This window comes from Macrotis lagotis, chromosome 1 (genome assembly GCF_037893015.1).
Source record: "Macrotis lagotis isolate mMagLag1 chromosome 1, bilby.v1.9.chrom.fasta, whole genome shotgun sequence".
NCBI classification, from domain to species: Eukaryota; Metazoa; Chordata; class Mammalia; order Peramelemorphia; family Peramelidae; genus Macrotis; species Macrotis lagotis.
Genome location: NC_133658.1, coordinates 699915994 through 699933100, shown reverse-complemented (window position 1 = coordinate 699933100; position 17107 = coordinate 699915994). Strand labels below are relative to the sequence as shown.

At 33.5% G+C, this 17107-nt stretch overlaps 1 protein-coding gene across 1 annotated transcript in view; it reads right to left on the bottom strand.

Moving 5' to 3' along the window:
* LOC141507820 (sodium channel protein type 3 subunit alpha) overlaps positions 1–13173 on the bottom strand; it is a 155629-nt gene extending 142456 nt beyond the window's left edge. Inside the window, exon 1 of the mRNA XM_074215820.1 lies at positions 12982–13173. The gene's annotated coding sequence lies outside the window, so the exon portion shown is untranslated. The remainder of the gene's footprint in view (positions 1–12981) is intronic.
* Positions 13174–17107: the final 3934 nt, after the last annotated feature.

Genomic DNA, 17107 nt, shown 5'->3' with positions numbered 1-17107 from the left:
TCAGCAATCTGTGATCCCAATCTGTGAGGTTTTCTTGCTAAAGATATTAGAGTGGTCTGCCATTTTCTGCTCCATGTCACAGATGTGGAACTGAGGCAAAAATAGGTGTGATGTGACTTGCTCAGAGTCACAGCATTATTAAATATCTGAGGCTGGTTTTGAACTCATCTCTTCCTGACTAGGACCTATGCTCTATCTACTGTACAATCTACCTTCCCCTGTTCTACTCTTACTTAATAAACCTTTACTAGATTTTGCCATCCCTTCAAGCTATTAACCTATGTGTTTCATCCCTTTCTTAGTCTAACACCTAGGAAAATGTCTTCACTGATTGCCTGCATTTCCTCTTCTCTCACTCATCCTTCAGCCCTTTGTATGCTTCAGTCCTCATCATTCAACAAAAACTGCTTTTTTCCAAAATTACCTATAATCTCATCAATTTAAGAGCTTAAACTTGGGCAAGCCACTTAAGCCCACTGCCTTGTAAAAACCTAAAAAAAGAGAGAGATTAAGTGCTGGGATTATATTTGAGTAGTATTTATTCAGTATTTTGTTCAGTTGTGTATATAGTAGATGTTCAATGAATTAATAATATGGATGTATATATCTGCGTGTAAGTAACACAAGAATATTTAATTTACAAGTCTGTCAATAAACATTAATGTTTACTTTGATTATATGCTAGGTACAGAGCTAGGAAATCTGAAAACCAAAATGAATTGATAGCTTTTCTCAAGGAGAGAACATGTATGTATAGAAAATATGACATGTTAACTTTGTAAGGTATAACTAACAGCTGGGGATCAGAAAAGGTCTCCTCAAGGATGTAGAATTTAAAGTGATCTTTTAAGAAAACTAGGAAGTCTTAAAAGTGTAGGTGAAGGAGTATGTATCAGGCAGGAAGAATAATCATCACTAAGACCTAAATAGGAGATGAAATGTATATGATAAACAGAAAAAAAAGTCAATTTGGCTGAACTTTGGGGGAGCAAAGAGTAGTAATGATTAGTAAGTCCGGAAACATTGGCAAGAATCAGACTGTGAGTGCCTTTAAATACCAATCAGACATTGGCAACTCTCTGAGGAAAAACTGTAAATCAGAGATGTGAGACAGAGAAATTTGTTAAAAGGTTCTATACCAGGTCAGGCAGCAGAAGATGAGAATGGGAAGTAGGCTTGTAGCCCTGTGAATGGAAAGAAAGGTAAAGACACAAGAAAGGGGGAAGAGAACTCTTGTCAGTAATAATAAAGTTTGTCTTTCATTTTTTGAAGAAGACTGTGACATCAAGGAAGTGATACCATTTCAAGCACATGAATTAGATTTTAGTGAAGGGGGAGCTGTGCCAAATCACCACCCTCACTTTCTCCTCCAGAGCCAATTGGGTCCAGTGGCCAGTTATGAATCAGAATAACTGGAGATGACCCTGGATAGAAGGCAATCAGGATTAAATGACTTGCCTAGGATCACCCAGATAATTGTTTGAATTCAGGTCCTCCTGATGTCAAGGGTCAGTGCTCTACAAAATTCCACCTGGGAATGGAGATCCACAAGACTTTTAGAACCTGTAGTCTTAGAGTCATTTGGGGCACTGAGTTTAAATAACTTGCCCAGAGTCACCCAGCAAATAAACCTGAAAATTGGGACTTGAACTCAGGTATTTCTAATTCTCTATTTATTATGCCAATCTCTAGCTCATATTTATATATGATATATTATATCATATACATGTCTATGCATTAGGACAAAATATAATGTATAAGCATATAAATTAATAACATACATACATATATGTATATGTGAACTCTCTAAAATTCTTGTTGATGATATAACACATATATAATACAGTCCAATTCAAAAAAGGATAATTTTATTTCATTCAAGTGCTTGTTATTTTTCTTTAAAGCTCTGGATAGAATTAGTTACCTTCTAATTTTTGTCTTTGAACTATTGGAGTCTTAGGGAAAGAAACTCTTAATCTAAAATGGTACTTAACATATAGTATATGTATATGTGTATTACCTCTACTTCCCACTAAGGCATCAGAATGAGACTCTAAATGAGGCTCTAAATTTTTGGTTAAAATCTCTTATGTGTAATTTTAAGTAAAGTTTCATTTTGCTTTGTGTTTAGATCTAGAGAAGAAAGGGAGATTAGAGTTTATGATAGGTCATCTAGTCCAAACCCCTTCTTTTACATATGAGGGAAGTGAGGATTGAGGTTAAATATTAGGGAGGAGCATTGCTTACAGTGGATGTTGTTAGTTACTCATATACATTTGACTGATTTTTTTAGACAGTAAAAGTTTACCTGAAAATGATGGTTAATATACTGTTTCTGAGGGAAGAATTATGTTTCAAAATATAAACAAATATATATATATATATATATATATATACATATATGCATATACAAAATATATAATAACATACTTATATATACTTACATATATAAATACATACACACATGCATATTATATATATATATATATATATATATATATATATATATATATATATAATTTATAGCAAATGGGAAAACATGCATCCTCTTCAATGATCAGACTTGGAGTAATATTCTACCATTGAATCAGATAGCATTGTTAGCTGAATTTAAGGATCCTTTTAAACATTTCTTTCTTAAACATTTCCTTTAGACAGGCATAGCCTGCTTACTAACTGTAATCAAATGATAAGCTCCTGTTTTATATAGTATCATATGTTGGTCATTCTTTCAGTTTGAGATTTTTAAAAAACTTTGTTATCTATAATACTAAAATGACCTTAAGCATCTCAAGATATCATTTATATAAGTAGCAAACTTCTGGTGTCAATTTCAGTCTCTTAAGGAAATAAAGCTTTTATTTGGTCAAGAGAAGAAGTGATTTTAGAGTCATTTTTTGAACTGTCTTCAAGAAACGGCATGACCCTACCAATTTTTAGTAATCTATATCACTAGAGTTCAGGCTGATCTATGTGGGTCTATCTCTTTAACTAATGTTGCACATTGCCACAAACCTTCCAAACCAGAGGATTCTTACCCTCTGCACATATTCCCTAGGGATGTTCCTCTATGGAGACTGAGGAACTAGTCACTGGAGTAGGAACTAGTCACTGTTCAGGCTGAAAATGGGGCAGAAACCATTCCTCCAGCCAGAATTGCCAGACATAAATCTCTTTTTTCTACAAGCAAGAATCCCAAGATAAGCCATTGCCCCAAGTATATGAAGAGTTATCATATACAATAGATGGCCAGTTTAGAATAAGAGGAAACATCCTACCTTATAATAAAAGGTTTGGATTCAACATAAATAAGAACTCTCTGACAGCAAAGGTAATTAAATAATTATGCTGCCAAGGTAAACTGTGGTTTGTTCCCTGGAAATCCTTAATTAAAGACAGTGAACCATCTGCCTTGGCTACTTAAGCTGTAGTCATTCCTTTGAGCTCTAAATTCATAATAAAATAAAATAAATTCTTCAAGTTAAACTGATATCAACAATCTTCAAATTCAAGATAATCTATACCAACAGCAGTAGAATACTTATTAATTTAAATAAAAACTTAAAAATCTACTTCCAGATTTCAGTCAAAAAACACCCCAAAATTAGAATATATGTTTACTATAATGTGGGGAAAATGTATTTCTCAGGGCCTGAGCCAAGGGCCTAAGGGGGTCTGTGTTTTTCCAGCAATAGCTAAGAACATCATTAACACCAAAATAGAGCAAGGAGCTGTATGCACTGCCCTGATTTAGGTGTTAGTGATGCCATCAACTGCAGCAAGGAAAACACTGAAGCTTAAAGATCTCAGCAGGTTAAGGAAGGAAGACATGCCTTTCAGCTTCCATCTATTCTGGAACTAAGAAAGAGAGAGCAGAATACCATAGGTAAGTGAAAACTATTGGTAATTCAGACTTTTCTCTAGATAGGGATTTCAAACCTGCTCTTCCCTTCTCTCCACCCTCTCCACCCCCAACCTTATCTTTTTGGCTAGGATGATTGAAAGTCGCTTCCTTTAGTCTCTGTTTCTGACTGAGTAAATAACAACAGGAAACTGAACCAAAAAAGTCAGTAACAAGGAGGAGAAAATGCAAAACATTATGTGATGGATTCAGAATCCAGTTATGTCACAAAAAAAATTAGGCACTGTCTACACTATGCTTTGAAAAGTCAATTTGTTATACTTCACTCCCTTCAGAAATTCTGAAATGAATTAGGAAAGTAAGCAGAAGTAACCACTTTACAGGAAGACACCCTACAGCTAGCTTTCATGAGGAGTAAAGTACATTGAAAAAGCATGTATTACTTTAAGATCAAATTGGATGCCAGTGAAGTGATCTATATCTTTATGGAATACTAGATTGTAATAATCCCAGGATATGACTGACTATATCAGAATAGCTCAGGACAGAGGAAAGAGTGCAATTGAATAAGGATGGCAGGAGTTGTTACTGCCTCTTTAAACCTTTGTGTTAATTTTAACTGATCTACATTATAAATAGGTTGATTTTTTTTTTTGTCTTTTCATTTTATCCTGTCATTTTAGGGCATTGTTAGTAGCAATCCCTAGCACTTACATTGGGACATCATTATTCTAAATTTACCATATACTATAGCTCTCTTAAATAATGCATTGAGGTTCATTTGTTTGAAAAATCAAAGTTATTCCGTCAAAGTAGATCTTGAGGACAAAAAAAAAGATATTACAATAATAATCCACCCTTTCAACTGATGGAGCAGTTAATAGTAACCTTGTTACTTATACAATACCTGATCATACTTGGGAGGACTCAAAGTCTTATTCCATAGATAACCAACAAATATCTTATCTTAGTATTGTTTTAAGTTGCTCTCCTTTTTCTATTAGTGGTAGCACCTAATGACATAGTCTATTAGTCTCAGCAGGATTGTCTTTAAAACTATACTGAATATTTAACCTCAATCCTCACTTCCCTCATATGTAAAAGAAGGGGTTTGGACTAGATGACCTATCATAAACTCTAATCTCCCTTTCTTCTCTAGATCTAAACACAAAGCAAAACGAAACTTTACTTAAAATTACACATAAGAGATTTTAACCAAAAATTTAGAGCCTCATTTAGAGTCTCATTCTGATGCCTTAGTGGGAAGTAGAGGTAATGCTTAGTTCTCAAAGGCTTTTGATAATAGAGCACTAGGTCTGGTATGTCCATTATACCTTTGTCACTTAAGAACTACCTTCAGTACTTTCAGAGGTGCTCATGGCTAGAAGGTTGGCCAGCAAGAACAGAAATTTTTCAGCATAACTATTTTAAAAAAACATTTCCAAATGCATAAAGAAGTAGTGATCTGTATCAATAGAAGTATCATGATTTGAAATTACCACTGTGATTTATAATTAAGAAAACTGAGGTCAATAGAAGGCAAATAATATGCTCAAGAACACATAGATTGTTCCAAAGCAGACACAGGTCCTCAGAATCCAAATTAAATGTTCTTTCCCCTGTATAATGTCTCTGTAAAGTAATGGATTCTTCTTGAATTGTGGAAGTAAATGAAAGCATCTACAAAATGCCTAGAGGCATGTGATTTTGAAAAATAAATTTACAATAGTAATCAAATGAGTCAATGTGGAAAATCTATTACTGAGAATATATATATATATATATATGTATATACATATATATATGGATTTTTCCATCTGCTGTTTGCTCTAATGATCAAGAGTAATGCTCGATGTACTAAAGGAAATATCTAAAATGAAAATCATCCTAAGCCATGTTAAGATGCTCTGGAAACATGCTGATGGTATTTTATTGAGAGTCAGCACTGTCTACTGTATCACTTATCTGCCTCTTTATTAACATTAAACTTTCAGCATTAGCATCAGTCAACAGGACCTGAGTTCAAAGATGGTTTCAGAGTAGCTGTGTGACCCTGAACAAGCCACTTAACCATAAAAATAGGAATACTAATAATAACAACCACCTCCCAGGGTGGTTGTGAGGATCAAATGAAATATTTGTAAAAGTACTTAGCACAGTATCTGGCACATTGTAGGCACTTAGTAAATGTTTGTTCCCTTACATCTTTCCTAATATAATGAGAGTGCTGCCCTGCTTTGCCTAGAAAAATATGATTCACTTTTCAATGAAATGACTTAAAAATGTAATGAATTATTAATTCCTCTTAGCTATTGTGTTGTCATTTATTCCTCAGAAATGCCACTAAAAGGAAGAAATTTTAAATGAATCTTGGTTTTTAAAAAAACTCTTTGATTTACAAAACTATATTAAATCTCCAAATCCCCAGAGCTGCTATAAATATGGTTTTTCTAAACCTGAATATATCATTTTGGTTTCTAAAGCTGAAATAAATTTTTTATTTCCAACCTCTTGAGTTGGTGGGCTAACCAGATTTTAGTTAGCCTGTAAAATTCAAGCAAACCTCACACATGATAATTTGAAACTTCTAGTCCCAAGAGAGTAATTCGTAAGAATAGACAAGAACAGGAACCTCTGGTGTATCTTACAAATTAAAGACAATGATGATTGCTAAGTGTGGAAAATTATGATCTCCTTTTTTGCTAGATATGATGAGAGGTCAAGGGTCAAGTCTATAACACTAAAAGTGAAAGAAATGAATGATCTGAAAAAATTGCTAAGGTATGGATTTGTAAAAAAAAGAAAAGTATAATGAGGAACTATGTCAACCAATAAAGAGAGAAAAACAACAAAATTGCCATCAATATTTAATTTTTATGTTTAAATGTATTTAATACATTTTATTACTTATATTCTTAAAATATTTTGTGCTCTTATATTTGGATGTTGATATTTTCTTTCTTCTGCTTTAGCCTCTCATTTTCTCTTTTCTATAGCTATAGGCAATAATTGTTTACATCTGGGGTAAGTACCACCTATAGGACTCGTGGTAAGTAGCACAAAGCCAGCCTTCAGTTAGAAGAAGGGATGGAATAAATTATTCTTCAATTATTTAAAGAGTCAAGGACCCTGGAAAGAATGAAGTCAGTACAGATTAGTTCAACCTTTTTGGTACATTCCTACTTTAGCTAATTATTCTTGCTAACTAGATATGAAGGTATCTTGTATAAACAAGATATGCTAAAGTACTTGCATCCCTTAAATAAGCATCTCTTAAATCTATTGTCTGCAGCAAAGCCCTGTTCTTCTCACCTTAGTTGTGAAACTGCTTGGAAGAGTGATGGTAACCTCCACAAAAATAAGGAAGTTTGGATGGAGGTTGGGATTAGAAAAAACATAATGAGATCATTATGTTGAGTTTGATATCTGAGGATCTCTCATGCAGAAATATCCAAACATCAATTTGTGATAAAGGACTGGAGCGCAGGAAAAAATAGAAATGGATCTGGTCAATGAGTGTAGAGAAATCCTAACATATATAAAAGAATAACTGAAAGCCACATAGATATACCAATGACTATATAAACATTCTATGAACAATGTAAAAAAAATCACATAGAAGAGAAAAATATATAGATTTTAAAATTAAGGGCAGATTTGAGAAAGCCAGCAAATGTAATATAAGACACTAAAAAGTAAATAACAGAGTTTTAATTTATGAGAGGAAAATCAGAACTTCAGAAAACATAGGAAAAAATATGAAATCATACAACTTTCATAGAATCCATGGAGATGAAAGGGATCGTCTGATCCAATCCAGTCATCTTAAATGACATAATGGATGGCCAAAGAGAAACAGAGAAATGTGAGGCAATATTAGTTACCTTGAAATATCCTGTTAAGAATTTTTAAATAGAAGAAAACAATGGAGAGAAACTAAAAGAATATGGAATTTGAAGTACTTAGTCATTGATTTGAACCTCATCTCTCCTATTGAACCTGTATGACCTTAGGCAAGTCACTTCTCTTTAGTATTTAGGTTAATTATCTGCAAAAAAAATATGGCAACTTCCTATAAGCAAGAAGGTTAGAGAGACCAAAACTCACAGTATGAGTCAAAACAGGATAAGATATGGTGTACTTCCTTAAAGATCACAAAGTGTCATAGGTAATGTTCTCCTGGCTAATTTGGAACTTAACCTGGATAGCTGATGAAATATGATAAACATTTCTTTAGTGAGAAATAAATATTGAAAGTGAGGAGATAGGCGGAAGCCTGGAAGTGCAGCAGCTACCCATATGTCTAATCCGAATATTGACTCATTAAACCTAGACTAGTGCACTCCTTCTTAGGCAACCAATGGCTCTCCACATGTAGGGGCTCACCATACTGGTGCCAACCAATGTAGATATTCAACTGGCTTGGTCCCCCCTGCAGCTAAGTCTTAAACTGAAAAAATAAACCAACCTCCTCTTCCTCATTTGTAAGGCTTAGAGTTGTATGCCACCATATCTGGCTCTCCTTCCTATATTGAGCCATTTGAATAAGATTTTTAATTATATTTCAGGGTAAAAGAATAGCAAAAAAGATGAGTTTATGATGGAATGAGAAATAATGTACAACAGGGGTTCTCACCTTTTTTTGTGACTCCTTTGACAGTAGGGTGAAACCTATCGACCCCTTGTCACAATTTGCCTTTAGATGCATAAAATAAAATGCATTAGATTACAAAGAAAATGAATTATTTTGGAATATAGTTATCAAAATATTTTTAAGAAGAATTTATTGATTTCAGTTTAAGAATCTCTGCTGTAAAAAAGGCATTAAGCTGTATATATGGGTCTCTAATTAAGAGGAAAATGTGAAACTGCAGAAAAAAGTGAAAATAAATTTGGCATACCTTTTCCCAAGTTTCAAAATGTGAAAAGCTTATTTAAAGATCTGATGGATAAGTCTCTGGACTATGAATATACATTGTCTTTGAAGTTTTTGTGATAAAAGGTAAAAATCTAAAAGAGACTCTTAAGAGAACATAAATGTGGCTAAAAGATGGAGGCTAAAAGAAAATGGCACTTTGACTTGGCAGGAGCTGGTTAAGGGTGGGTGTGTGCATCTTGGGGGAGGGTATGCTTAATTTATATTGTTGAAATCTACTATTAAACCTATTCTAAACATTTAAGTGGAAGGAAATTTTCTATTTTCCTATGACTTAAAGGGAAAAATGGATATTTATTTATGATTTGAGGGCAGAAACTGTTTTCCATTTTTTCCTTTATATCTCTAAGTAGGTTACCCAGTACCATCTACCTAGTAGGTATTTAATAAATACTTGTTAAACTGAATTGAAATGAAACTGCTCCAATTTATAGTTGATTAGTAAGGGGAAAATATCAGAACCATGATCACCATGGTGAGAACATAAAATATTGTTTAAAAATAATATGTATTTATATAGATGATGATGTATATTCACAAGAAATTTGCCCAGTTTATGTTTACCTTTGAAAGATTGATTTTCAATTAAATGAAATCCTAAAATACATTCTCAGAGACCTAAATAACTTCTAAAGGTTAAGGGACAAATGATCTGACCATTCCATAGAAATAAGTAATTTGTTAAGCTTTCTAAGGCAATATAGATTTCCCTCAAATTTTTCAGTCTCCAATCTTTCTGTCACCTAAGACTTTTCTAAGTCAAGAACTCATGAAACTAAAGCAAGCAGCTAATTGACACTAGTACCTTCAAATAGTCTAAGGATTGTTGAAGAGGAAAGCCAGACTTATCCAAAACTCATTAAATTTTAATTCTCAAAGCAGTTAAATGTCAGCAGCAGATAAAATAGCCAGCCCATTAGTAACTGCCCTCCGACCCACATGAAGGAAATCTTATAGAATAAGATTTAGGGTTGAAAAGGACCTTAAAATCATCTAGTCTCTGATTTTCTACAAAAAGACATAGAGGCCCAGAAATTAACTGAATTGTGGTAGATTGTGAGTGGTGGAGCCCAGAATCTAGGTCTTTTGATTCTAAGTCTGACTTTTTTTTCAAAAATTACACCATGCTGCCTCAGAAATGTTATTTCACTTTACAAATGAATTCATTCCCTATTCTTTTTCCTTTTGGTTATTAGTTCCCCTTCTGTTGATACTGGATGTGGAAGGTTTTAAAGGGAAGAGGCTAGCTAATTCGTATTCAAACCTTTTGAAACTAGGCTTTTCAATTTTGTGAATCATAAGAAGTAGCTGGGTGTCTAAATCTAATCCCTGGTGGAAAAAGCGATAATTTTGTATGTTCTAAGGATATTTAAGTAAAAAAACAGATCTTTATAATAGAAAGGGGGCAACCTAGGGGTGATCAGCCCAACTGCGGAGAGAATGGCAAGTTCTTAACCATTTCAGGGAGCATATATTATCACTATCCTATGCCCAAGAAATTCCAGTTTCTTTATCACTAGGGTCTTATAGAATAGTGAAAGAATACTGGACTGGAATCACAGGTTCTAAGCCCAAATGTAAACTCTGCTGCTTGATAGTCATGTCACCTTGGTTAAGTCATTTAGCCCCCTGTAAGCTTCAGCTTCCTAATAAGAAAAGGGAGGATAGTTAATTCTGTACTATTTGGGCTGTTAGTTGGTACAGTAGATAGAGCACTGGGTCTGAAGTTAGGAAGATCTGAGTTCAAATCCAGTCTCAGACACTTAATGGGTGTCTTTAACTTTCATCTTCCAGTTTCCTCAACAATAAAATGAGGACATAATAGTACTTACCTCCATTTGTTTTGTATCTCAAGTGAGATAATAATTATGAAGTCCTTATGATACCTTTACCCTTATTCCTTATTTCCCCTCTCATTAGATTATAATTGTAACTGTAACACAATGTAAATGTAAGCCATTATTTCTACTTCAGCAAGGGTTCTTTCTCAAATTGAGGGACAGTTGTCGTGTTTGTGGGCTGGGAAATCCCCACTCCTTTACTGGGAGAGTGTACCTGAAAACCCCAAGGTGAATATAACGAATGGATACTACATAGGCTACTGGATATCTAGTCAGACCCTGAGTTTCAAGTTGTTTCAAGAATAAAATTAAATAATGTATAGAAAGTTCTTGATGACCTAAAGGTACTAGGTAAGTATAAAAAATTAAAATGTGGGTGTGTCTTTTTCTCCAAGCAAGACTAGTCTATGAAAATTCAGATTTCATAGGGATCTTAGGCTTTTAGAGATAAAAGGAACTTAGGCATCATCCAGGATAACTGTCACATTTTAAAGATTTGAGAATTGAGTCAAATAGAAATTGAATGCCTTGCACCCAGTCCCACAGATAGGAAGGAAGTCATGGAATTTTCACTAGAGCCCTGGTCTGTTGGCTCCTGGGTCAGTACTCTTTCCATTGGACTGAAAATTAGAAAATGAGTCATCACTTCACAGAAAGATTAACAGTAGAACTACCTTTAAATAGAATGTTCCCATCATTCATTTATAGTATAATTTGTTTGGAATCTATAAGACTTACATACAACTTTTCAGGAATTGTAATTTTCACCAGTGGCACCTCAGACCAAATACCAACTAATAACAAATACATCAACTTGGATTCAGTACACAAGCACAAGTATACATTCATGAATGTAAACTAACCCAACCAGGATCAGAACTGGTATTTGCAGAGGACAAAGTTACTCATAATCAATCACCTGTGGAGAAGTATACCTTGCACACAGTATATGTAGGCCAATTAGTGCCACATTCTTAACATATAAATGAAAACCTCTTTCAAAGAAGCAATTTTCTTCACATACTATAGTAGGGGTTTTCCTAAGATACCCAGCTTTCTCTTGAGACAAAGTCATTTCTGAAAAACTAATTTTACAGTGTATGGTTATTTAAAGACTGTACTCACTTGAAAATACTAACTTAGATATCAATATTTTTTCTATAACACCAAAAAAATAAAAAACCTTGCAATTAGGCAGACCCCAGAAGTCCTTTCTTTGACAGCATTCTTTCTGCCAAACTGTACTGAAAGCCCATGCCAAAAATCATTTAAAGTGATACCCTAATTAAGGCAAATGTGTTTAAATGTTTCTATTCAAAATTTTACCCACACTTTCTTGTTTATATCCCTGTCCTCACAAGCTACATTACACCACCTGTTGTACAAACAATGGGCAGTTTGATTATTCTTAAAAGTCTTCTTCCATGTTTGTGGGGGACCTTTTAAAAATAATGTCTTTATATAAGATAAATACTGTTTCTAGCAACATATTAAACAAATGTAGGTTTGCAATGTTAATGTACGTTAAAGAAACTATGGAAACCTCAAGAAAGACAACATTGTTTTTTGGCTCAAATAATTTCCTCTATTGATTATTATGATTAATATTGATTAATGTTATTTACTAATCTAGCATAGAAGCCATGAAGAATACATGAGTGGCTAGAAATAATTCAGCAAATAGAAATTTAATAATTTTTTTGAGTAGTAACAAATATGGTATTTTGATTTTTGGATTATATGATAATCATCACATTTTCAAAAGATTAGCCCTCTCTTCAGTCTTCAGTAATTATCTCATATCTTCTCTAGCCATATTATTTAACAGAAAAGTGAGGGTGTGTTTTTAAGTAGTCAAATGTATCAATCTAATCTTACTAGTCTGTATAAGGATGGCCTATATTAAAAAGCAAAGCTAAGCCAAGAGCATGATACTGGCAGTTTAATTAGAATATTTTTAGATTGCATTTTTAAAAAATACTAGACATTTAAAATTTTAATTTAATAATAAATTCAACATAAACATGAGTTCCATTAGGAAGCCCTCAAAATTTTCAAAGAAATAGTCATTGAATGCTATAGAATCTAGAGATCCTAAATGCCTAAAAAACCCCATAAGATCAGTAACACCACCTAGTCTTTATCATAATTCACATTTTATAGGCAGAGACTAGCTTTCCTTTGGAAGATATAAAACAATAGAGGATTTCATTGAATACAATGCCTATACATTTAAATCATCATGATCTTGACAAATACAAGCATGAAGATGATTTTTAAATAATAAAATGACCATTCTGTTAGATTCTATGATGCATATGATTAAATGTTTTCCAGCTTACCTGATAAAAAGAGAATTAGAAATCACAGCACAAAGCCCAGCATCCAAAAAGATTATAGGATGATACACCTTCAAAGACTGTTGTTGAGATTTTTAGCCACAGAGGTTTACAAATTAATTACAATTTTCTGCATTCTCTTTGGACAAGAAAACAAAGAGACCTTTCCAGAATCCTCTCTGCCTCTTCCTCCGCTTCCTGTTCTGAGTCTCACTCTATGGTACCCAACATATATCAGAAAACGGCTTTGAAAGAAAAAAAAAAAAAGAGAGAGGCAAGTAGCTACCTAACAAGTAGCTCCATCTACTGGTCACAAATCAGAAAAAAGAACTGAGAATTAACCCGTTCATCTTTTTTAATCCTATCATGAGAAATGAGTTAACTAAAATAATCAGTAATTATGCCTTGTGAAGTGGATTGTTGGCCTTAGAGTCAGAAGACCTGGATTTGAATCATGGTTTTTTGACTTGATATCTTAGTGAGTTTTTAAATTGCTCCTTGTGTGAAATTCAACAGAGCATTTGGGGACCTCAGTTTTTTTATGTGTAAAATAATGGGGATGGACTAGAATCAGTGTTGTCAAACTCAAATAGAAATGATATCTGGGGGCTACATGTCAAGTTTGAAAACAACAAATGAGCATTATTTACACTGTATTTTTATTTACTTTGTAAATATTTCCCAATATCATCTTAATCCTGATTAGACTGCACTCAGTCCATTTATTTGACAACTGTGATGATCTTTATGGTCCCATCAATAGTTCTGGCTCAGTTGATCCTAATATATGCAATATAATGTCAGCGAGGTATAGAGGGAGAAATTTGCCAGGCATGCTAACTCTCAAATAAAATTAACTGTTTAGTGTAGTCTGTTATTTATCACAAACACTACTCTAGATGTTAAAAGTAATTTTTTCCACATATGATCATTCAAATTCATGTAACACTTTGATGTTTACAAATTGTTTTGCTCGCATGTAAGTCAGGTAAGTATTTTAGAAATTTAGAAACAAGGAAACAACCAGCTAATAAGGAAAGAAGTGAGATGGGATGCCAATTCAGTTCTCAAGTCCAAGATCAATGCTCTTTTGGCTACACTATACTACCTACCTCAAAATACCAATAATAACAAAATAAATAACTACGTTTTAAATAAATAAACTACATTTTATTTAACTACATAAAATAACTACATTTTAAAATCTTAATTTTCAGGTAACTTTATATGATTCCATTTTTAAAAACATCATATTTGTTGCCTCTCTTTTTTTGAGAATTTATTTTAGAGCATTAGATACATCTGTTGAAATTCTTTGAAGATAGATTGAGAGTAACTCAAGAGAAAAATCTCATGACAAATGTACATTATAGACATATCATTGCTCATGGTCTCTCAAAAAGTTTTATAACTTGAATATGGAAAATCTCATTAACTTATATTATACACATTTGAAACTTGCAATCATCTGAACTGAACCTAATATGAAACTTACCTTTGCTTAACAAATCCCTTCTATGTTGTGGTAAAATGTTAAAATGCTTTTAAAAATAAACGCATTATGATCACTCTAAAAGCATAAAATGAATATGCTAATTATAAATATAGTTTGCCAGTTTATAGCACACAATGCCTATTTGGTTTGAGTTTGACTGGTTTCCGCTCTAATAATAACATTTAATCTTTCTCTCTATTTTATGACCCCTAGTCCTGCCTGATCCTCCTCCTTCAGTATCTCTATTTCCCTGAATATTCCAAGACCTTTACCCCTATTCTGGTTACACTTTCCTTCCCTTCTCATTTCATATCTTTCTAACATGATCCATCCCTGTTTTCTCTTCCATTTTAATAGTCTCTGCCAAAGAGATAGTCTTTCTATCTGCCAATGCTAACCTATTCTACATTTACCTTTGATCCCTTCCCATCCTCTACAGTAGGTTGTCCCCATTATTATCCTCTAATCTCCAATATCTTCCTGTCTACCTATTCTTTCCTTACTTGCTACAAATGCACCCTTGCCTCCCCATCCTTAAAAAAACTTAATTAGATCTTACTAGCCCTACTAGTAATCATTCCATATCATCATCTCCTTTCTAAACTAACCTTTTTGAAACTCCTACTTAAGGCCATCAGTCCCTCTCCTCTTACTCTATACTAAACTCTATTCTGCTTGGCTTCAGTTCACCCTGTTGTGTCCTTTAAATATATTACACTCAGTATAACTCATTACATTCCCCCCTCCCCAAAATTATCACCCTTTTAAACTTCTGTATTTTTGTGAAGGGAACCATTATTCTTCTAGCCACACAAACTTGCAGCCTTGTTGTTGGTCTGTCTGGCTGTCTCTTTCTCTTCACATGCTCAATAATTTGTCAAAGCTTGTTTCTATTTCCACAATATATCTTGTATAATCCCCTTTTCTCCCTTAATTTAGAAAGTATCATTATTATGACCCTCATCATCTTTTGTATAAATAAATATAAAGTATTTACTAAGCTTTAATTATGTTATCACATCTAGAAGGAGTTTAAATGATATGCTTAGGAACTCATAGTTAAATAAGTCTGAGGCAATTTGTACTTAAGGCATTTGAACTTTAAATTTCTTAATTTTCAACTCTACTAATTCAGAGTATCATTTCCATGTTATATTTAACTCAATTTAGTTAGATTTTGATTGAAACTATATAGAAGACATTTTTTTTCCTCAAAAGGGAGAAAATTTAAAAAACTTTAAAAAAGATACAGTGATGTATGTTAGAAGAAATCTAAAAGTCCATATGAAGAATTTTCTTTTGTCCACAGATACCCCTTATGAACTCAACATTCAGTCCCTAAATTCTTTCTCTCCACACAATTATTACATTCACTATATCCTCAGCTCCCAATTATTTAAACTAATTTTACTCACTAATAACTATCATATCTACTTGCCTACTTTTTACTATCTCCAATATCCCCAGAGACTTCTGGTAATACCTTGCAGGCAAGAGCACAACAGGTGATTACAACTGAAGGAATAATTTTTAAAAAAAGAAAGAACTATAATTATATTTTAACCTCCATTTCTTACACTTAATACCTGTATCTCTGGAAACTGGAAAAACAAATAGATAATGATATGTCATTTGGTTGGTTGGTTCTTATCCTTCATTATCAAAGAAGACCAAAACAACATTACTATGTTTGAGAAAAATCACAGTGTGTTCTACTGTGTCTGATCAGACCAATATGAGCTCAGAAGGCTCTACCATAGGTTGGACACAAATAGACCATGTGAATACCTGGGGTGTGTACTCTAAACTTATGAATGTCGCATTTCATTGGCGCTGCTTCAATTCTGCCTTCCTCATAGAGTACAGCACCCTCTCTGATGAGGGCACACCATGCTGGGTGATCCTGTGCCATGCTGAACAATCAATTCTAAGGTTCTTCAACGAGACCTTCAGGGTCTCCCAGTATCACTTCTTCTGACCCCCTTGTGGCCCTGTGCAAGTTCTTCATAAAATAGTTTTCTTTGGCAAACATATGTCTGGCATTTTAACAATGTGTCCAGTCCATCATAGTCACACTCTCTGTGGTAATGTTGGAATGCTAGGCAGTTTAGCTTGAGAAAGGACTTCAGTGTCTGGTATCTGCTCCATCACTTCCATTTAAATTATCTTAGGAAGATACTGAAGATATGTCAATCAATGAACATAACTAAGGATTTTTCAGTTCCACCAATTTCCCTATTCCTTCCCAAAAAAGAAAGGTCAGCAAAGGACACTTTACCTTTTGAGAGTGGCAAGAAAGAAATAGATCTCAAGCCCCTCTAAGATTTAAGAACAAATAAGACATTGTTTTATGTCTATAAACTTTCAAAAAGAAAGACCTCTCCTAAGGATAGAATATTTGACTGTAATAGGTATAATATGTTGATTCCTTATTCAACCAGATCTTAATATTCTAAAAGTACCTTTGTCGAACTTACCAGAACATGGTAATTTGAGCTGTTCTCTTGTACTAAACCTATGCATCAGTTCTTTTTAAAATCACTGCCCTAGTCCTGACCTCATTCATTTATTGTTCAGAATTTTACAGTCTTTCCTCTAGGCTTTCCTTTCAACATGTCCATATTCAAATGAATT